The 19,352-nt window shown below is 38.0% G+C and overlaps 1 protein-coding gene across 5 annotated transcripts in view; it reads right to left on the bottom strand.

Annotated features, from left to right (window-relative positions):
• The window catches only part of CDK13 (cyclin dependent kinase 13), a 143,632-nt gene that overhangs the window by 109,510 nt on the left and 14,770 nt on the right, over positions 1 to 19,352 (bottom strand). The window lies entirely within an intron of this gene.

Raw genomic sequence — 19,352 nt, 5'->3', positions numbered from 1 at the left:
GGAATATAAAATTGTTAAGGCTTTTTTTAAAGGCAATTTGGTAGTATCTATCAAATGCTTGTGATCTACAATTTCACTTATAAGAACATCTCTTACAAAAACATTTCCATTTGTGTCAAAAAGTTATTACATAATATCCTTTAAAGGATAGTTTGTATATATTAAAAAAACAGCCTGGTACCCAACAACTGGTTAAATAAAGCTTGATAAATTTCACTACAGAATTTTATGTAGACTTATGGAAAGCCCTTCAAATCATAAGGTTTTTAAAAGCATGTAAGTAACAACATTTATGCCATAATATTCTTAAGGTTTATGTGTACATACATTTGTATGTAAGTATATACGCAGAAAAAGGATGTACATCAATCTACTTACATGGTTATATTTGGAATGGAAATGAAACAAAGAGTTTCTTTTACATCTTGCTCTGTATGCTTCTGTACTGTTTTCAATAATTTCATATGTATTTTAAACATAACAAAAGGGTAGATTAAAAGAAGCCAAATTATTATCAAAAACTGAAAAATACCAAAAAGCTTAAAGATAAACACCACCAGAAATTACTACAAACCAAAATGTCTAGTATGAATAAAATTAAAAAGGTTGTACAGATTTATTCTTACTCCACACCAACTGCTTAACTTCAAATAGTAAGTCTAGAAAATCACGAGTGCTTTCAGTAACACTAAAGAAAGAAAATACTATCAACATTAATGCACATTTTTTTAAATATCAAATACAAAATTTGTTCTTTTCCTAGCCCTAGAACAGTAACAGATAATTACATAGACTCATGTTTAAGGGTCAACCAAAGCACCTAGAATTTTTTTGAACGGTCAATATTATACTGAAGGAAACAATTTTCATTAAAAAAAAAAAAAAAGGCATTTCTAGAAAATTCACAGCTAACATCATTTTGCGGAGAAAAACTGAATATTTTCCCTATATGATCAGGAACAAGACAAGGAAGTCCAATTTCACCACTTCTAATCTTGAGACTCTAGCCATTTCAATTCGGCAAGACAAAAATAAAAGGAGTCCAATACCTAAGGGTTAACAAAGGTTAAACCACCTCTATTTGGAGATGACATAATCTTGTATATACAAAATCTTAAGGAATTCACTAAAAAACTATTAGAACTAGGAAACAGGATGGCAGAAAAATGATAAATACAGAAAAATCTATTGTAGTTCTATACACCAGCAATAAATAAACAAAATGAAATTTCAAAACACTCCTTTTTTGCAATAGCCTTAACAAGAACCCAGAGAATAAAATTAACAAAAGGAGTGCAAGGATTGGACTCTGAAAACTTCAAAGCACCATTGAAAATATTAAGGAAAACCTAATTAAATGGAAAGAAATTTCATGTTCATATATTAGATGATTTAACATTACTAAAATGGCAATACTCTCAAATTGATCTATATAGATTCAATGTAATCCTTACAAAAGTCCTAGCTATGTTTTTTGCACAATTGGCAAGATGATCCTAAAATTCAAGTGGAAATGCAGCCCCCGCCCCGCCTCCAGCCCCCCAAAACAGTCAAAGCAACATAAAAGAACAACTTTGGAGGACGCCCACCACTTCCTGTTTCAAAAATCACTGCAAAGTTACAATAATCAAGACTATGTGGTATAATAAATCCCTGATTTTGTGGACCTCAATTTAATGGACTTCGGATTTAATGGACAAAATTTCCGGTCCATATGTCATACATGAAAATCAACACCTTAATTTTAAAATTCTTTTAACCAAGCTTTGTTTATAATTAGATTATCTGTTTTTATTTTGTTATTAATTCACTATTATTTTTAACAAATTTTAACAAGTAGGCCACATGTTGGAAAAAAGACTAGTAATCTCACCAACAAAAATAAATATAACATATCTACAACTATTTTCTACATATTTGTTTTACAATATTTATTTATTTTTGTGACAGCTGTTTTTTCTTTTCCACACAGACAGCTTCCTCCCTCTCCCTACTCCACCTCTGCATTGTTGCCTATGTCAATTGGTTATGCTTATCTGCATAAGTTCTTTGGTTTAGCTCTTCCCTCCCCCCTGCCCCCTTTTCTGAAGTTTACCAGTCTGGACCCTATTGCTATGTCTCTGGGTCTATTTTCTTCATCAGCTTGTTTTGTTCATTATATTCCACAAATAAGTGAGATCATGTGATGTTTGTCTTTCTCTGATAGGCTTATTTCACTTAGCATAATACTCTACAGGTCCCTCCAGGACGGCTCAAATGATGAGATATTTCTTGCAGCTGCATAGTAATTCCGTTGTGTATATGTACCACTGCCTTTTTATCCACTCATCTATTGATGGACACATGGGCTATTTCCAGATCTTAGCAATGATAAAGAGTGCTGCTATGAACACAGGGGTACAGACATTCTTTCTGATTGGTGTTTCAGGCTTCTTAGGATATATTCCTAGAAGCGGGATCACTGAGTCAAATCGCAGATCAATTTTTAATTTTTTGAGGAAACACCATTATTGTCTTCTATAGTGGCTGCACCAGTCTGCATTCCTACCAGCAGTGTATTAGATTCTTCTTTTCTCTACACCCTCGCCAACTTGTTGTTTGATGATTTGTTGATGGCAGCCAATCTGGCAGGAATGAAGTGATACTTCATAGTCATTTTCATTTTCATCTCTCTGATGATTAGTGATGTTGAGCATTTCTTCATAAGTCTCTTGGCCATTTGTATGTCCTTCTTGAATAGGTGTCTATCTAGGTCCTCTGTCCAATTTTAATTTGATTCTTTGTCTCCCTTTTGTTGAGTTATATGAGTACTCTACATATTTTGGAAATTAACCCCTTATCTGATGTATCGTTGGCAATTATGCACTCCCATAGAGTGTGTTCCCTTTCCATTTTGATGGCTGTTTATTTTGCTGTGCAGTAGCTTTTTAGTTTGATGTACTCCCATGGGTTCATTTTTTCCTTTGTTTCTACTGCCTTAGGCATTATATCAGTGAAAATTCTAATGCATGTGATGTGTGAAATTTTGTTGCCTACATTTTCTTCTACGATTTTTATGGAGTCACAAGTCACATTTAAGTCTTTTATCCATTTTGAGTTGTTTCTTGTGTATGGTGTAAGTTGGTGGTCTACTTCCATTTTTTTGCACATACCTGTACAATTTTACCAATATCATTTATTAAAGAGGCTGTCTTTATTCCACTGTATGCTCTTGTCACCTTTGTCAAATATTACTAATTGAGCATGATGTCTTGGGTCAATTTTTGGGTTCTCTGTTCTGTTGCATTACTCTATATGCCTGCTCTTGTGCCAGTACCAGGCCATTTTGATTACAATGACTTTGTAGTTTAACCTGATATCTGGTATTGTGATCCCTCCAACTTTGTTCTTCTTTTTCAAGATTGCTGTGGCTAATTGGATTCTTTTGTTGATTCCACATACACTTTTGGAGTGTTTGTTCTAGTTCTGTGAAATACACTGTTGGTATTTTAATGGGGATTGCATGAATCTATAGATTGCTTTGCATAGTATAAACATTTTAATGATGTTAATTCTTCCAATCCATGAACAAGGTATATATATGCTCCTACTTTTTTACATCTTCTGTATTTCTTTTTCAATGTCCTGTAGTTTTCTATGATCAGGTCTTTTACTTCCTTGGTTAAGTTTATTCCTATGTATCTTAATTTTTTGGTTGCAATGGTAAACGGGACTTTTTTTTTTAGTTTCCCTTTCTGAGTGTTCATTATTGGTATATATAAGAATTTCATCAATTTCTTGACATTAATTTTGTATCCTGCTACTTTGCCAAATTCATTTATTAAATCTAGTAGTTTTTTGATGCACTCTTTAGGGTTTTCTATGTACAACATCATGTCATCTGTGAATAATGAGTTTCGTTTGCACCCTTTCAATTAGGATACCTTTTATTTATTTATTTATTTTTTTTAAAGGGCAGTTTATTTATTTATTTATTTATTTTTATCCTCACCCGAGGACATTTTTCCACTTTTTGTTTAGGTAGAGTGGGAGGGAGAGAGAGGGGAACAGAGAGAGAGAAACATCGATGTGAAAGGGACACATCGAGTGGTTGCCACCCGCACAACCAACCAGGGCCGGGGACAAACTGCAACCGAGGTACATGCCCTTAGCGGGAACTAAACCCGGGTCTCTCGGGACCGCAGGCCGACACTCTAACCGCTGAGCCAAACCGGCCAGGGCTCAATTAGGATACCTTTTAATTTTCTTCTTGCAGCAGCTAAAATTTTCAGTACTATGTTGAATAAGAATGGTGAAAGTGAACATCCCTGTCTTGTTCCTGTTCTTAAAGAAAATGCTTTTTGTTTTTGCCCATTGAGTATGATGTTGTCTGTATGCTTTTCATAAATGGCCTTTATTATGTTGAGATATAATTTTCCTTCTATTCCCATTTTGCTGAGTTTCTCATCAAAAATGGATGCTGGATGTTATGGAACGCTTTTCCCGCACCTATTGATTTGATCACATGATTTTTATGTGGTGTATCACATTTATCGATTTATGCATAGTGTACCAGTCTTGCATCCCTGGGTTAAATCCCACTTGGTCGTGGTGCATACTTTTAAAAATATATTGCTAGATTTGATTTGTTAAAATTTTGTTGAAAATTTTGTTATCCATGTTCATCAGGCATAGTGGCCTGTAATTTTCTTTCTGGAGTGGTTTTGGCATTAGGATTATGCTGGCCTCGTAAAAAGAGCTTGGAAGTCTTCTGTCCTCTAAAATTTATTGGAATAGTTTGAAGAAAATGGGTGTTAGTTCTTCTTTGAATGTTCAGTAAAACGCCCCTGTGTAGCCGTCTGGACCAGGGATTTTGTTTGTTGGGATTTTATTGACTACTTCTTCTATTTCTTTAATTGTTATTGGTCTATTTAGGTTTTCTGACTGTTCCCAGTTGAGTTTTGAAATAGTATATGATTCTAAGAATTGGTCCATTTCACCTATGTTGTCAAATATGTTGGCATATAATTTGTTCATAGTATTGTCTAACAATGCTTTGTATTTCTGTGATGTCTGTTGTTACTTCACGACTTTCATTTCTGATTTTGTTAATTTGGGTTCTGTTTCTTGGTGAGTCTGGCTAAAGGTTGATCAATCCTTTTTATCTTTTCAAAGAACCAGCTCTTGGTTTCACTGATCTTCTGCATTATTTTTTTAGTCTCGATGTCATTTATTTATGCTCTGGTTTTTATTACTTCCTTTCTTCTAGTAACTCTGGCAGGTTTTTCTTTTTGTTCTCTTTCTCATCTTTTTTTCTAAATCCTCACCCGAGGACATTTTTGCATTTACCTTCAGCTAGAGTGGAAGGAAGAGAGGGAGGAAGTGAGAGAGAAACATCAATGCGAGAGAAACACCTCGAGTGGTTACCACTCACACGACCCCAACCAGGGCGGGGACAAACTGCAACAGAGGTACGTACTCTTAGCAGGAACTGAACTTGGGACTCTCTGGTCTATGGGCCGACGTTCCAACTGCTGAGCCAAACTGGTCAGGGCTTCTTTCTAAATCTTTAAGTTGTGTGGTTAGATAGTTTATTAGAAATTTTTCTTCTTTCTTGAGGTAGGCCTGTACTGCTATTATCTTCCTTATCAGGACTGCTTTTGCTATGTCCCACTGATTTTGTATTGTTGTGTGTTCATTTTCATTAGTTTCCAGAAAGTTTTTTATTGCTTTCTTGATCTCATAGGTAATCCATCCGTTGTTTAACAACATGCTATTTAGCATCCATGTGTTTGAATGTATTTCAGTGTTTTTATTGTAATTGATTTATAGTTTCATGCCATTGTGATCTGAGAAGATGCTTGATATGATTTCAATCTTCTTGAATTTGTAAAGACTTTGTGTCCTAAACATGTGGTCCATCTTTGAGAATGTCCCGTGTGCACTTGATAAGAATGTATATTCTGCAACTTTGGGGTGAAATGTTCTGTAAATATCAATTAAGTCCATTTACCTGGTTTGTTATTTAAGGAGTCTGTTTCCTTGATAATTTTCTGTCTAGAAGATCTATCCATTGGTGTCAGTAGGGTGTTTTAAAGCCACCCACTATGATCGTATTGCTATTGGTCTCTCCCTTGAAGTCCTACAGAAGTTCTTTAATACATTTTGGTGCTCCTGTATTTGGGTGCATATGTTTACAAGGGTTATATCCTCTTGATGGATTGATTCCTTTAGTATTAGCTAGTGACCTTCTTTGTCTCTTATTATGGCCCTCATTTTGAAGCCTCTCTTATCAGACATGAGTACTGCTGCGCCAACTTTCTTTCCATTTCCATTTGACTCGAAAAATTTTTTCCATCACTTCACTTTCATCTTGTGTGAGTCTTTTGTTGTGAGGTGGGTCTCTCATAGACAGCATATATATGGGTCATGTTTTCTTATCCAATCAACTACCCTATGTCTTTGGATTGGAGCATTTAAGCCATTTACATTTAAGGTTATTATTGATATATACTTATTAGCTGCTATTTTTATTTTATGCCTATTTTTATTTTATGCCTATGTTCCTCTCTATTTCTTCTTACAACAGTCACTTTAGCATTTCTCGCAGTTGTGGTTTGGTGGTAGTAAATTGCTTTTGCTTTTTTTCGTACGTGAAGCTCTTTATTTCACCTTCAATTTTGAATGAAAGCCTTGCTGGATAAAGCAGTCTTGGATTCAGACCCTTGCCTTTCATTACTTTGTATACTTCATGCCACTCCCTTCTGTAGTGTTTCTATTGAGAAACCAGCTCAGTCGAATGGGAGCTCCCTTGTAGGTAACTTTCTCTCTCTCGCTTCTTTAAGTTCCTATCTTTGTCTTTAACGTTTGCCATTTTAATTATGATGTGTCTAATTGTGGGTCTTCTGGGGTTCATCTTGCTTGGGACTCTGTGTTTCCTGGATTTGTGTGCCTTTTTCCTTCACCAAATTCGGGAAGTTTTCTGTCATTAATTCTTCAAACAGGTTCTCTATTTCTTCCTCCAATTCTTCTCCTTCTGGTACCTATATGATGCAAATGTTGTTACGCTGTGTATTGTCCTAAAGCTCCCTTAAAATCTCCTGCTTTCTAATTTTTTCCCCCATTTGCTGCTCTAATTGGGTGTTTCTTTCTACGTTGCCTTCTAGCTTGATGATTCAGTCTTCAGCTTCTTCTTATCTACTATTGAGACCTTCTAAGTTATTTTTCGTATCAGCTATGTCATTCTTTCTTTCTACTTCATTTTTATTCATAGCTTCTACCTCTTTTGTTAAGCTGATGTAGTTCCCACTGAGTTCTAAATAATTCTCATTACATTGCTTGCAGTTCTCACTAACTTGCTTGAGCACCCTTAAAATCATTGCTTTCTTTATCTGACAAATTGCTTCCTTCCATTTCATGTAGTTCCTTTTCTGGTGACTCCTCCTTTTCTTTTATTTGGGTATTGGTTCTTTGTCTCACCATTTTTAGCAGTCTAGTAAGTCTAGGTCCGGTGAGAAATGTTGGGATATGTAGGCAGGTCGGTGTATATCAAATAAGGCTGCTGTGCTTCCCAGACTGTTTTGGTGCATGGAACCTCTTGCCTGCTGTGGGTCCTGGAGGACTGACAACTGGTAGTTGGTATTGGTCTGTCGTGATAGACACTGCTGGGGTGAGTGTGTGTCCCGCTGGTGTTCTGCTGAGGTGTGAGGGTACAGTTGGTGTTCTGCTGGGATGCTCTGCTGCCTGGTGGAGCTTGGCTCCTAATCAGTGCTGCTAATGTTGGTGGGGATGAGTGTCAGCTCCCAGTTTGTGTTGCTACTGCTGTTGCTGTTGCCAAGGGGTGCTCTCAACTCCCAATCCTCTGTTTCTGTTGGTGGATGAGGATGCTAGTTCCCAGGACTTTGCTGCTGCTGCTGCTGCTGCTGCTGCTGCTGAGGAAGCAGCTCCACTCCAAAACCACTGCTGCAGTTGTCAGGGGCAGGTCTTGGCTGCCCAAGCCTTGCTGCTGCTGTTAGGGATGGGTCTCAGCTGCCGTTCTGCACTGCTGCTGGCTGAGGATGGATGTCTGCTCCTGAGCCTCTGCTGCTGGGTGTAATTCTTGGATCCTGAGCCTCAGGCTGCTGTTGGGGGTGAGGCTCCACTTCTGCCAGTCACTGTTGCTGTGGGGGAAGGTGCTGGTATCTGAGCTGGCACTACTGCTGCTGTGGTGGATGGTGCTCTGCTCCCAGCCAGTTGCTGCTTCCCAAGCAGGTACCTTGACAGTGCCCTTACTGTGTCCTGGTCCATATTGACACAGTGGTGTCCACTGGTCTGATGGTGCAAGGCGCGCTGGTGGGTCAGGTTGCTTGGCCCTAGCTGCTCCCTGTTGCCTCCTCCCAGAGAAGACCAAGGATCTTCCAAACTGGCAGGGCCTTTTGGCTGCACAGGGAGCAGTGCTCTCACAAGCTGCTTACTGTGGTAGCTGGGCTGCTCCCCCGTCCACAGCACCAAAACCCTCTGCCTCACATTTCTGCACTGCTCGAGGTTGCTTGTCCACACTCATGTCCATTTACACTCTCTCTCACATTCATTCGCACTCTCACACACTCACTCTCGCTCTGATCCTGCCTGTTGCCATCTTTTGTTTCATATAGTCTACATATTTAAATCCAAGAGTCACCACTCCTAATCAATGTTCAGTGAATGATTAGCATGTGACCAAATGGCATGGCGCATGGTAATTTGTTCTGTTGCTGTGTGGCGTGATTTTCTGCAGCAATTTAAACACATGCCAGCCAATGTTCTCATGGGCTCTAGGCCACATCCCAGCTGTGGACATTTGTTTACTCATGGTAACTGGTGAACGCATGCATTTACTAGCCCCATTCAGTATAAGTTTAAAATTATTTTAATTCATATAGAAAACTTGTCTGTGAAGTTAAACTTTTCATTCATACTTAATTTTAATTACACAAACATATCTACATAAATAAAAGCAGGTAAACTAATCTGTCAGTTATCTTATATGTGCATTCACATAACCTACTTTATTATATAAAAGACTTTTGGCTTTAACAGACACTCCCTTGCCCAAATGAGTCCATTATATACATTTTTACTGAACTGGCATAAGGATGGGCATGTAAGTTAATAGAATAAAATTGAGAGACCAGAAATAAACCCTCACATTTATGATCAATGAATTTATGGTCAACAACAATGACAACAGAGAAAGGTTTAAGAAGGCCGCAGAGAAGCTGGATCTTTCCAGCACCTCCTCCACAGCCAAAATGGAATTAAAGCTAAATTGGGGAACAGTCACACGGAATTATCAACTGAAGACTGGCTGAAGAGGAGATTTTTATTTTTTAATCCTCACCTGAGGATATTTTTCTATTTATCTTCAGATAGAGTGGGAAGGAGAGAAAGGGAGAGAGAGAGAAACATCAATGTGAGAGAGACACATGGAATGGTTGCCTCCCACATGACCCCGACCAGGGCCATGGATGAACCGCAACTGAGGTACATGTCTTTGGCTGGAATCGAACCCGCAACTCATTGGTTCGTGGGCCGACGATCTACTGCTGAGCCAAACCTGCCAGGGCTGAAGAGGAGACTTTTACACATAGAAGGGCAGAAACCACTTGAAGACTGGTAGGAAAGGCATGGTCATGAGAGGGGCAGGTCAAGGGTCAGGAGGGATATCTCAACTGCCAGGGGGTTCCCTTGAGAAGAGAGAGGCCTGGACCCCAGGCTGGGCTCCCTAGCACAGACAGCCAGAGCCAGAACAGCCACCCTCGCAGTTTCCAGTGGTGGGGCTTCTATACACCAAGGAGAGTCTAAGCCTCCCAGAGACAAAGCCACTTTTTCTTGTTGTTGTTAATCCTCACCTGAGGCTATTTTTCCATTGATTTTTAGGTAGAGTGGAATGGAGGGAGGGAGGGATAGAGAGGAAGGGAAGGAAGGGGAAAGGGAGAAGGAAAGAGAGAAAAGATACATCGATTTGTTGCCTCCCAAACAACCTCAACCAGGGCAGGGGATTGAACCTGCAACCCAGGTATGTGCCCTTGACCAGGAATCGAAACCATGACTTTTCAGTCTGCTGGCCAATACTCTAACCGTTAAGCCAAACCGATCAAGGCAAGCCACTTTCTTTTAATGGCCTAGTGCATAGGACTTTCATTCCCAGGCACTCACCTAGGTTCTGGTGGCAGGAGGTTGGTGTGGACTGGAATCGCCTGAGAGACTGGGGTGGAAGGAATTGGGGAAAGCAGCAGGGGAGCGGCTGCCAGGTCTCCTGTGCTGGGTCACCCCACCCACAATATCACAGCTCCCATTTTTCCTGAGAGGTACAAGCCCCTCCCAACGGCTTAAGCCTGGGAAAAGGTAAACACTTGCTGCCCCCCCCTGCCCCGCCCCAGTATAGCTCGCTCTACTCTAAGGAATCAAACTCACCCTACCCTGCATCTCACCCCTGCTGAGGACACAGTCTCAGGGACATCTGTGATTGGCTGTGGGATGGGGCCATTCCCCCCACATTCCCAGGAACCTGGCTGGTGTTCCCTGAAACTCCTGGCCTCTGGCAAAGACCCCGGCTGGCCTAAGAGGGGCTCCACCTTGCTGAGGTCCAGAAAATGTTCTAGGACAGACTCACCGTGTGGCTATGGGACAGGGAACAAACCCACCATCTTCCCTGAAGTCTAAATGTTTGCTGACCCATTCCAGGGCCCCATTCTGCTAAAAAGCTGAACTGAGAGCTCAACGTGGCCCCTCCCATGGACAGTAAAGCCCAGTAGAGGCAGCCACAAGCTGTGGATCATCTGAAGCTTTGAACAGGGTGCTGAGAGCCAAACATGAATAGCTTCTGACCTTGGCTAGCATAAAAGTACCTCCCAGGAACCCCAAAATCAGCATACAAAGCAGCCTCAGACAACATAATGGTAGGATCAAAAGAGAAATCCTACCAGACACTAAAACACGCTGAGACGAGTTCCACTTGTTTCCCACCCACCCCAATTATTTTCTTTTCTATTGCTTTGGTATTGTTATTTTTTCTCTTTTAACTATTCTTTCTTACCTCTTATTTTTTCTCTCCCCTTTTCCTACTCTATTTTTCTCTTTTCTTTCTTCCACTGTATCTGTTTCCTTATCTTACCTTTTCGTAACTTCTCCTTTCTTCTATTCTTTTTTTTACCATTTTATTTTTCCTATACTTTCTTACTTTTTTCTCTCCCTTCATAATCTTTTTCTTCACCTTTCTATTCTAGTCTTCGTTTTGTTTCTTTTTTTGTAAGTAGTTTTTATTCTCTTCTCTTTCCTAATTCTTTTTCTTTTGTGATTATTTTGCTGGTGTTGTTGGGTTCTTTTCTATGTTTCTGTTTTGTTCTTTCCTCTCAACACCTGCATTACAGCTCACGCAACATGGTCGGGGTTGAGCCTAACAGTCAGCCATCCTGACAGGAGATACCACCCACAAATGGGGCAACAACAATCAAGACCCAATTACAACAGGAGAGCCCTAATAGCCCACAAAAGGAACACTCCTAGACTATACAGCTCCACAGTTCAAGGAGACTTCATCACTGGGTCCCAAAGGACATTTACTACAAAATGCCATTCCACGAAGACTGGGAGTCAAAGCAGTTCTACCTAATACATAGAAACAAACCAAAATGGGGTGACAAAGAAACAGCCCCAAAACTAAAGAAAAGGAGGAATGGCAAAAAAAAAAAAAAAAAGAGCTAAATGAAATGGAGGTAAGCAATTCATCAGACATAGAGTCCAGAGTAAAGGTTATAAGGATGCTCAAGAAACTTATTGAGAATTAAAATGAACTTAATAGGAGCTACAAGGAACTTAGTGGTAACTAAATGAGCATGAAAAAGGACATAGAAACCATGAATAAAAACCAGTTGAAAATATAGCTGACATCAAGAATACACTGGAAAGAATTAGAAATAGGCTGAATGAAGCAGAGGATCAAATCAGTGATTTGGAAGACAAGGTAGGAAAAAACACTCAATCAGAGCAGCAAAATGAAAAACAAAACAACTTAAAAGCATGAGGATAGCTTAATGGAACTTTGTGACAACATGAAACAGAACAACACCAGGGGTACCAGAGGAATAAGAAAGTGAGCAATGGACAGAGATGATAGTTGAAAAACTAATGACAAAAAAACATTCTCAACCTGGTAAAGGAAACGGTCACACAAGTACAGGAGGCACAGAGAGTTCCAATCAAGATGAACACAAAGAAATGCACACCAAGTCACAACACAATTAAAATGGGAAATGTTAAACACAAAGAAGAACCTTAAAGGCAACAAGAGAGAGAATCAGTCATCTACAAGAGAGCTCCCCGAATACTGTTACTTGATTTCTTAACAAAAACACTATAGGCCAGAAGAGAATGGCATGAAGTATTCAAAGTAATGAAAAGCAAGGATCTGAAACCAAGACTACTCTATCCAGCAAAGCTATCATTCAAAACAGAAGGTGAAATATAGAGCTTCCCAGGCAAAACAAAGCTAAAGGAGTTTATTATCACCAAACCAACACCGCAAGAAATGCTAAAGGAACAGCTATAGGAAGAACAGGTAATGGGGGGGGGGGGACGGAAAACATAGGCATAAAGAATAAAAATGGAAATAAATAATAACCTTAAATGTAAACAAATTAAATGCTCCTGGCAGGTTTGGCTCAGCAGTTAGAGTGTCAGCTCACAGACTGAAGGATTGCAGTTCAATTCCAAGTCAAGGGCGCATGTGTGGGTTGCAGGTTGATCCAGCTGGGGTCGTAAGAGAGGCAACCAATTAATGTGTCTCTCTCACATCAATGTCTCCCTCTCACTTACTCCCTTCCACTCTCTCTAAAAATCAATGAAAAAAATATCCTCTGGTGAGAATTAAAAATAAAATAATTTTTTAAATTAAATGCTCCAATCAATAGTCAAGGTAGCCCTGGCTGGTGTGACTCAGTGGTTAGAGCATTGGCCTGCACACCAAAGGGCCGTGGGTTCTCCTGGTCAAAAGCACGTTGTACCTGGATAGCAGGTTCAATCCCCAGACCCAGTCAGGGTGCATGAGGGAGGGAACCAATGTACCTCACACTGATGTTTCTTTGTCTCTCTCTTCCTCCCCCTCCCTGCCTCCTTTCTACTCTCTAAAAACTAATGGAAAAAGTATCCTTGGGTGTGGACTAACAAAAAATAAAAGACAGGGGTAGCTGTATGGATAAGAAAACATGATCGATATATAAGCTGTCTACAAGAGAACAACCCTAGAACAAAAGACTCACACAGGACGAAAGTGAAAAGACAGAAAATTTTTTTCATGCAAATAGAAACGAAAAAAGTGGGGTAGCAATATTTATATCTGACAAAATAGACTTCAAAACAAAGGCCATAATAAGAGACAAAGAAGGTTACTACATAATACTAAAAGGATCAATACACGAGGACATAACCCTGGTAAACATATATGCACCCAATATAAAAGGATCTAAATATATTTTAAAAGTCCTGGAGGACCTTTAACAGAGAGATCCACAGAAATACAGTCAGAGTAGGGGACTTTAACAGCCCACTACCATCACTGGATAGACTTCCCAGACCAAAACAATCAACAAAAAAAAACAGCAACCTTAAATAACATACTACATCAGATGGATGTAATTAGTATTTACAGAAAATTTCATACCAAAGTGGCAGACTATAATATACACTATTCTATAGTGTACATGCAACATTCTCAAAAATAGACCATAAGAAGCATCTTCCCAGATAACAATGACATAAAACTAATAATCTACTACAATAAAAACATTCAAGAACATTCAAACACATGGATGGTAAATAGTATGTTATTAATGAATGGGTTATCAATGAGATAAAGGACGAAATCAAAAACTTCATGGAAGCAAATGAACATGAACACTCAACAAACCAAAATTTATGGGACACAGCAAAAGCAGTCCTGAGAGCAGTTCATAGCAGTACAGACTTACCTCAAGAAACAAGAAAAGGCTCTAATAAATGATATAACACTGCAACTAAAAGAGATAGAAAGAACAGCAAGAAAAGCCCAAAGTAGATGGAAGGAAATAATAAAGATCAGAGTGGAAATAAATGACACAGAGACTAAAAAAAAAAACAAAAACAAAGATCAATGCAACCAAAAGCTGGTTCTTTGAAAAGATAAACAAGATTAATGAACCTTTAGCCAGACTTATCAAGAAACAAAGAGAGAAGACCCAAATAAATAAAATCAGAAATAAAAGAGGTGAAGTAACAACTGATACCACAGAAATACAAAAGAATCTAAGAAAATACTATGATTACAAAAAAATCCTAACAAACTGGACAATCTGTGAGAAATGGACAAATTCCTGGAAACATACTATGTTCCAAAACTGAATCAGGAAGAATCAGAAAATCTGAATAGATCAATAACAACAAATAAAATTGAAGCCGTTATTAAAAAAAAAAAACAAAAAAACACACAACAAAACAAACACAAACAAACAAAAAAACTCCTAGAAAACAAAAGTTATAGACTTCACATGGAATTTTACCAAATTTTCAACGAAAAACCATTTCCTATCTTTCTCAAACTATTCCAAAAAAAAAAAAAAAAAAAACGCAAGAAGAAGACTCCAAATTCTTTGTACGAGGTAAGCATTATCCTAATTCCAAAACCAAATAAAGAAATACAAAGAAAGAAAATTATAGGCCAATATCCCTGGATGAATACAGATGTTAAAATTCTCTTCAAAGCATTAGCAAATCAGATCCAGCAATACATTAAAAAGATCATATACCATGACCAAGTGGGATTTATTCTGAGGATGCAAAGCTGGTACAATATTCACAAATCAATACATGTGATACATCAAATAAAAAATGAAGGATAAAAATTACATGATCATATCAACAAACCAAGAAAAAGCATTAGACAAAATCCAGCACCCATTTTTTACATACACTCTCAGCAAAGTGTGAATAAAAGGAACATATCTCAACATAATAAAGGCCATATATGAAAAACCAGCAGCCAACATCATACTCAAGGAGCAAAAACTAAAAGTATTTCACTTAAGAACAGGAACAAGACAAGGATGTCTGCTTCCAACACTCTTACTCAACACAATACTGGAAATTCTAGCCACAGCAATTAGACAAGAAGAAAAAAATAAAAGGCATCAAAATTGGAGAGGAAGAAATGAAACTGTCATTATTCGCAGATGACATTATATTGTACATAGAAAACTCTATATAAAGAATCCACCAAAAAACTACTAGATTTAATAAATGAATTTGACAAAGCAGCAGGATATAAAATTAACATCCAGAAATCAGTAACATTTTTATACACTGATAATTAACTTTCAGAAGAGAAACTAATAAAAAATCCCATTTACCACTGCAACAAAAATATACAAGATACATAGGAATAAACTTAACCAAGGATGTTAAAGACCTGTATTTGGAAAGCTACAGGACATTGAAAAAAGAAACAGAGGAAGATACAAACAAGTGAAGTATATACTGTGTTCATAGATCTAAAGAATTAACATCATTAAAATGTGCATATTACCCAAAGCAATCTATAGATTCAAAGTTATCTATAGATTCAACACAATCCCTATTAAAATGCAAATGGCATAGTTCACATATCTAGAACAAATATTCCAAAAATTTACATGGAACCAAAAAAGTTCCTGAGTAACTGCAGCTATCTTGAGGAAGAAGAGCAAAGTTGGAGGGATGACAATAACAGATATCAAACTATACTACAAAGCCACTGTAATCAAAACAGCCTGGTACTGACTCATGAATAGGCATATAGATCCATGGAACAGAACAGAGAACTCAGAAATTGCTCCACATCATTATGGTCAATTAATATTTGACAAAGGAGGGAAAAGCATATAATGGAATAAAGAAATGGTGTAGGAAAAATTGGACAGATACATGCAACAAAATGAAACTAGACCACCAGCTTACCCCATACAGGATAATAAACTCAAAATTGAAAAAAAGATTTAAATGTAAATCATAAAACCATAAAAATCCTAGAAGAAAACACAGGCAGTAAAATTATAGACTTCTCACGTAGCAGAATTTTCACTGATACATCTCCGCAGGCAAAGGAAACAAAGAAAAAAATAAACAAGCAGGACTACATAAAATTAAAAATCTTTTGTACAGAAGAAGCCATCACTAAAATGAAAAGGTAACCTATTCACCAATGATACATCTGATAAGGGGTTAATTTCCAAAATATATGAAGAACTTACACAACTCAACACCAGGAAGACAAACAATCCAATTAAAAAATGGGTAAAGAATCTGAATAGACACTTCTACAAAGAGGACATAGAAAGACATGTGGAAAAAATGCTCAATATCACTAATCATCAGAGAGATGAAAATTAAAACCACGATGAGGTTATCACCTCACACCTGCAGAATTGCTACCATCAATAAATCGGCAAACAAGTACTGGCAAGAATGAGAAGAAAAGAAAACCCTAGTACGCTGCTGGTAGCAATGCAGACTGGTGCAGCCACTATGGAAATTAGTATGGAGTTCCTCAAAAAAAGTGAAAGAATATATGCACCCCTATGTTCATCACAGCTGTATTTATAAAAGCTAAGATCTGGAAATAGCCCAGTGCCCATCAGTAGATGAGTGAATAAAAAAGCTATGGTGCCCTGGCCGGTTTGGCTCAGCGGTTACAGCGTTGGCCTGTGGTCCCGAGAGAACCGGGTTCGGTTCCCGCTAAGGGCATGTACTTTGGTTGCAGTTTGTCCCTGGCCCTGGTTGGGTTGTGCAGGTGGCAGCCACTCGATGAGTCCCTTTCACATGGATGTTTCTCTCTGTATCTCTTTCTCTCTCTCCCTCCCCCTTTCACTCTATCTGAACGCAAAATGAAAAGGTGTCCTCAGGTGAGGATAGAAAAAAAAAGCTATGGTACATTTACACAATGGAATACTATGCACCTGTAAAAAAAAGAAGGCTCTCTTACCCTTTGTGACAGCATGGATGGACATGGATTATTATTATGCTGAGTGAACTAAGCTAGTCGGAGAAAGACAAATATTACATGATCTCAATTATACATGGAATCTAATGAACAAAATAGGTCCAGAGACATGGATGCACAGACTGGACTGACATCTCAGAGGGAAGGCTGGGGTGTGGGAGGAGGCAAAAGGTTAAAATAAACCTTCGATTTTTTGGGGCCTCAATTTAATGGAATTCGGATTTAACAGACAAGATTTCCAGCCCATATGTTATATGTTAAAATTAACATGTCGTTAATTTTAAAATTATTTTAAGCTAGATTTGCTTATAATTTAATTAACAGGGTTTTTTGGTTAATAATTCACTGTTATTTTTAACAAATTTTAGCCAAGAAGTCATATGTTGGAAAAAACATTGCAGTGATTTCGCAGACATAAATAAATATTACATATCTACAACTAACTATAGTCTACATATTTAAATCCAAGAGTCACCGCTCATAAACAATGGTCCCCGAATAATTAGCATGTGATCACACTGCATGGTATATGTAACTGGTTCTGCTGTTGCAGGGCATGACTTTCTGCAGCAGTTTTAATGTCCCTGCAGAGTGTCTGATGTACACTCAGCCCCCCCACCCCTGTTGTGCATTTGTTGACTCATGGTGACTGGTGAATGCATGCATTTACTAGACCTATCAGTATAAATTTTAAAATACAGCAATACATATAGAAAACTTTTCTCTAAATTTAAACTATTTACACATACTTAATTTTAATTATACACCATGTCTACGTATGTAAAAACAGGCAAGCAAACTAATTTGTCAATCTTTTAACATATGCATTTGGAAAACCTACTTTATTACATAAAGCCCAAAGGAGTCCATTACAATGAGGTTTTACTGTACATGCATTGCCCATGGAGACACAGAATAGTGCTGAAGGCCGGGGGGGGGGGGGGGAGGAACAGAGTGGAGGGGAGCAAAGGGCGGGGGGCAATGGGGGACATCACCAATACTGTGAACAACAAAAAATTAATTAAAAAAAAAATAATGCCGTCCTGGCTGGTTTTGCTCAGCCCATGGACCAGAGAGATCTGGGTTCAGTTCCCACTAAGGGCGCGTACCTCGATTGCAGTTTGTCCCTGGTCCTGGTTGGGGTCATGTGGGTGGCAGCCACTCCATGTGTCTCTCCCACATCGATGTCTCTCTCTCTTACTCCCTCTCCCTCCTGCTCTATCTAAAGATAAATGCAAAAAAAAAGAATGCCAACGAAGGAAGAACTGTCCTTTTAACAACTGAGACAACTAGATATCCACATGCAAAAGAATGAAGTTGGACCTCTTTCTCTCATCACATCAAAAAATTAACTCTAAACAGACCCAAAACCAAGATGTAAAAGCTTAAACTATAAAAACTTAGATGAAAATATAGAGATAAATATTTGTGACCTTCAGTTAGGCATAGCCTTCTTTGATATGACATAAAGCACAAGTAAAGAAAGAAAAAACAAAGTGGACTTCAACAAAGTTAAAACTTTTGTGCTTTAATGGACATCAACAAATGGATACAACGGGAGAAAATATTTGCAAATCATGTATCTGTACTATAATTTATTTAACTGCTCCCCTATTACTAAGTACATAGTACTTAGGTTGTTTCAAGTTTTTTGTTTTTTAATTAGGTAGGCATTATTCAACCTATTTTACAAGAAAGATCAAAGTTCAAAAGAGAGAAGTCAATGGAAATGCTTGCTATTGCTCTGCTACAAAAGCATCTCAATCTACAATCTACATCTGTATAATTTCTAAGCCCTTGCTTTTTCCTTAATACTGGATATTTATCCATCTAACAGATAATATTCTTTTGGTTATTTTCTTGACACCTTACCCTAGGAATTCTTTCTTTTCTTCTCCTTTTGATTCCACCATGACTCAGAAGCTATGTGACTTGTCCAAAGTTACACTATAAGAACAGCCAACAAATCATCTGGGGAAAATGCCACTTCTTTGTATTAAATTAAAACAAACTCTCTTGAATAAGAATTCTTCTCTCTAGGAGGAGGAATACTGCAAGTCATATTAAGAAATTTGTATCTAGAATATATTAGGAATTCTTAAGATTCAACAATAAGAAAACAACCCAATTTTAAAGCAAGGATATGAATAAACATTTCCCCTCAAAAGATATACAAAAAGCCAATAAACACATGGAAAGATGCTCAGCATCATCAGTCATAATGAGGTACCATTTTAAACATCAGGATAATAATAATCAAAAAGACCACTATAAGGATGTGGAGAAATCAGAATCCTCATATATTTCTAGTCAGAATATAATAATGATCCAGCCACTCTGGAAAAAC

Source organism: Molossus molossus, unplaced genomic scaffold (genome assembly GCF_014108415.1).
Source record: "Molossus molossus isolate mMolMol1 unplaced genomic scaffold, mMolMol1.p scaffold_m16_p_7, whole genome shotgun sequence".
NCBI classification, from domain to species: domain Eukaryota; kingdom Metazoa; phylum Chordata; class Mammalia; order Chiroptera; family Molossidae; genus Molossus; species Molossus molossus.
This window is presented reverse-complemented; position numbering and strand designations above follow the sequence as displayed.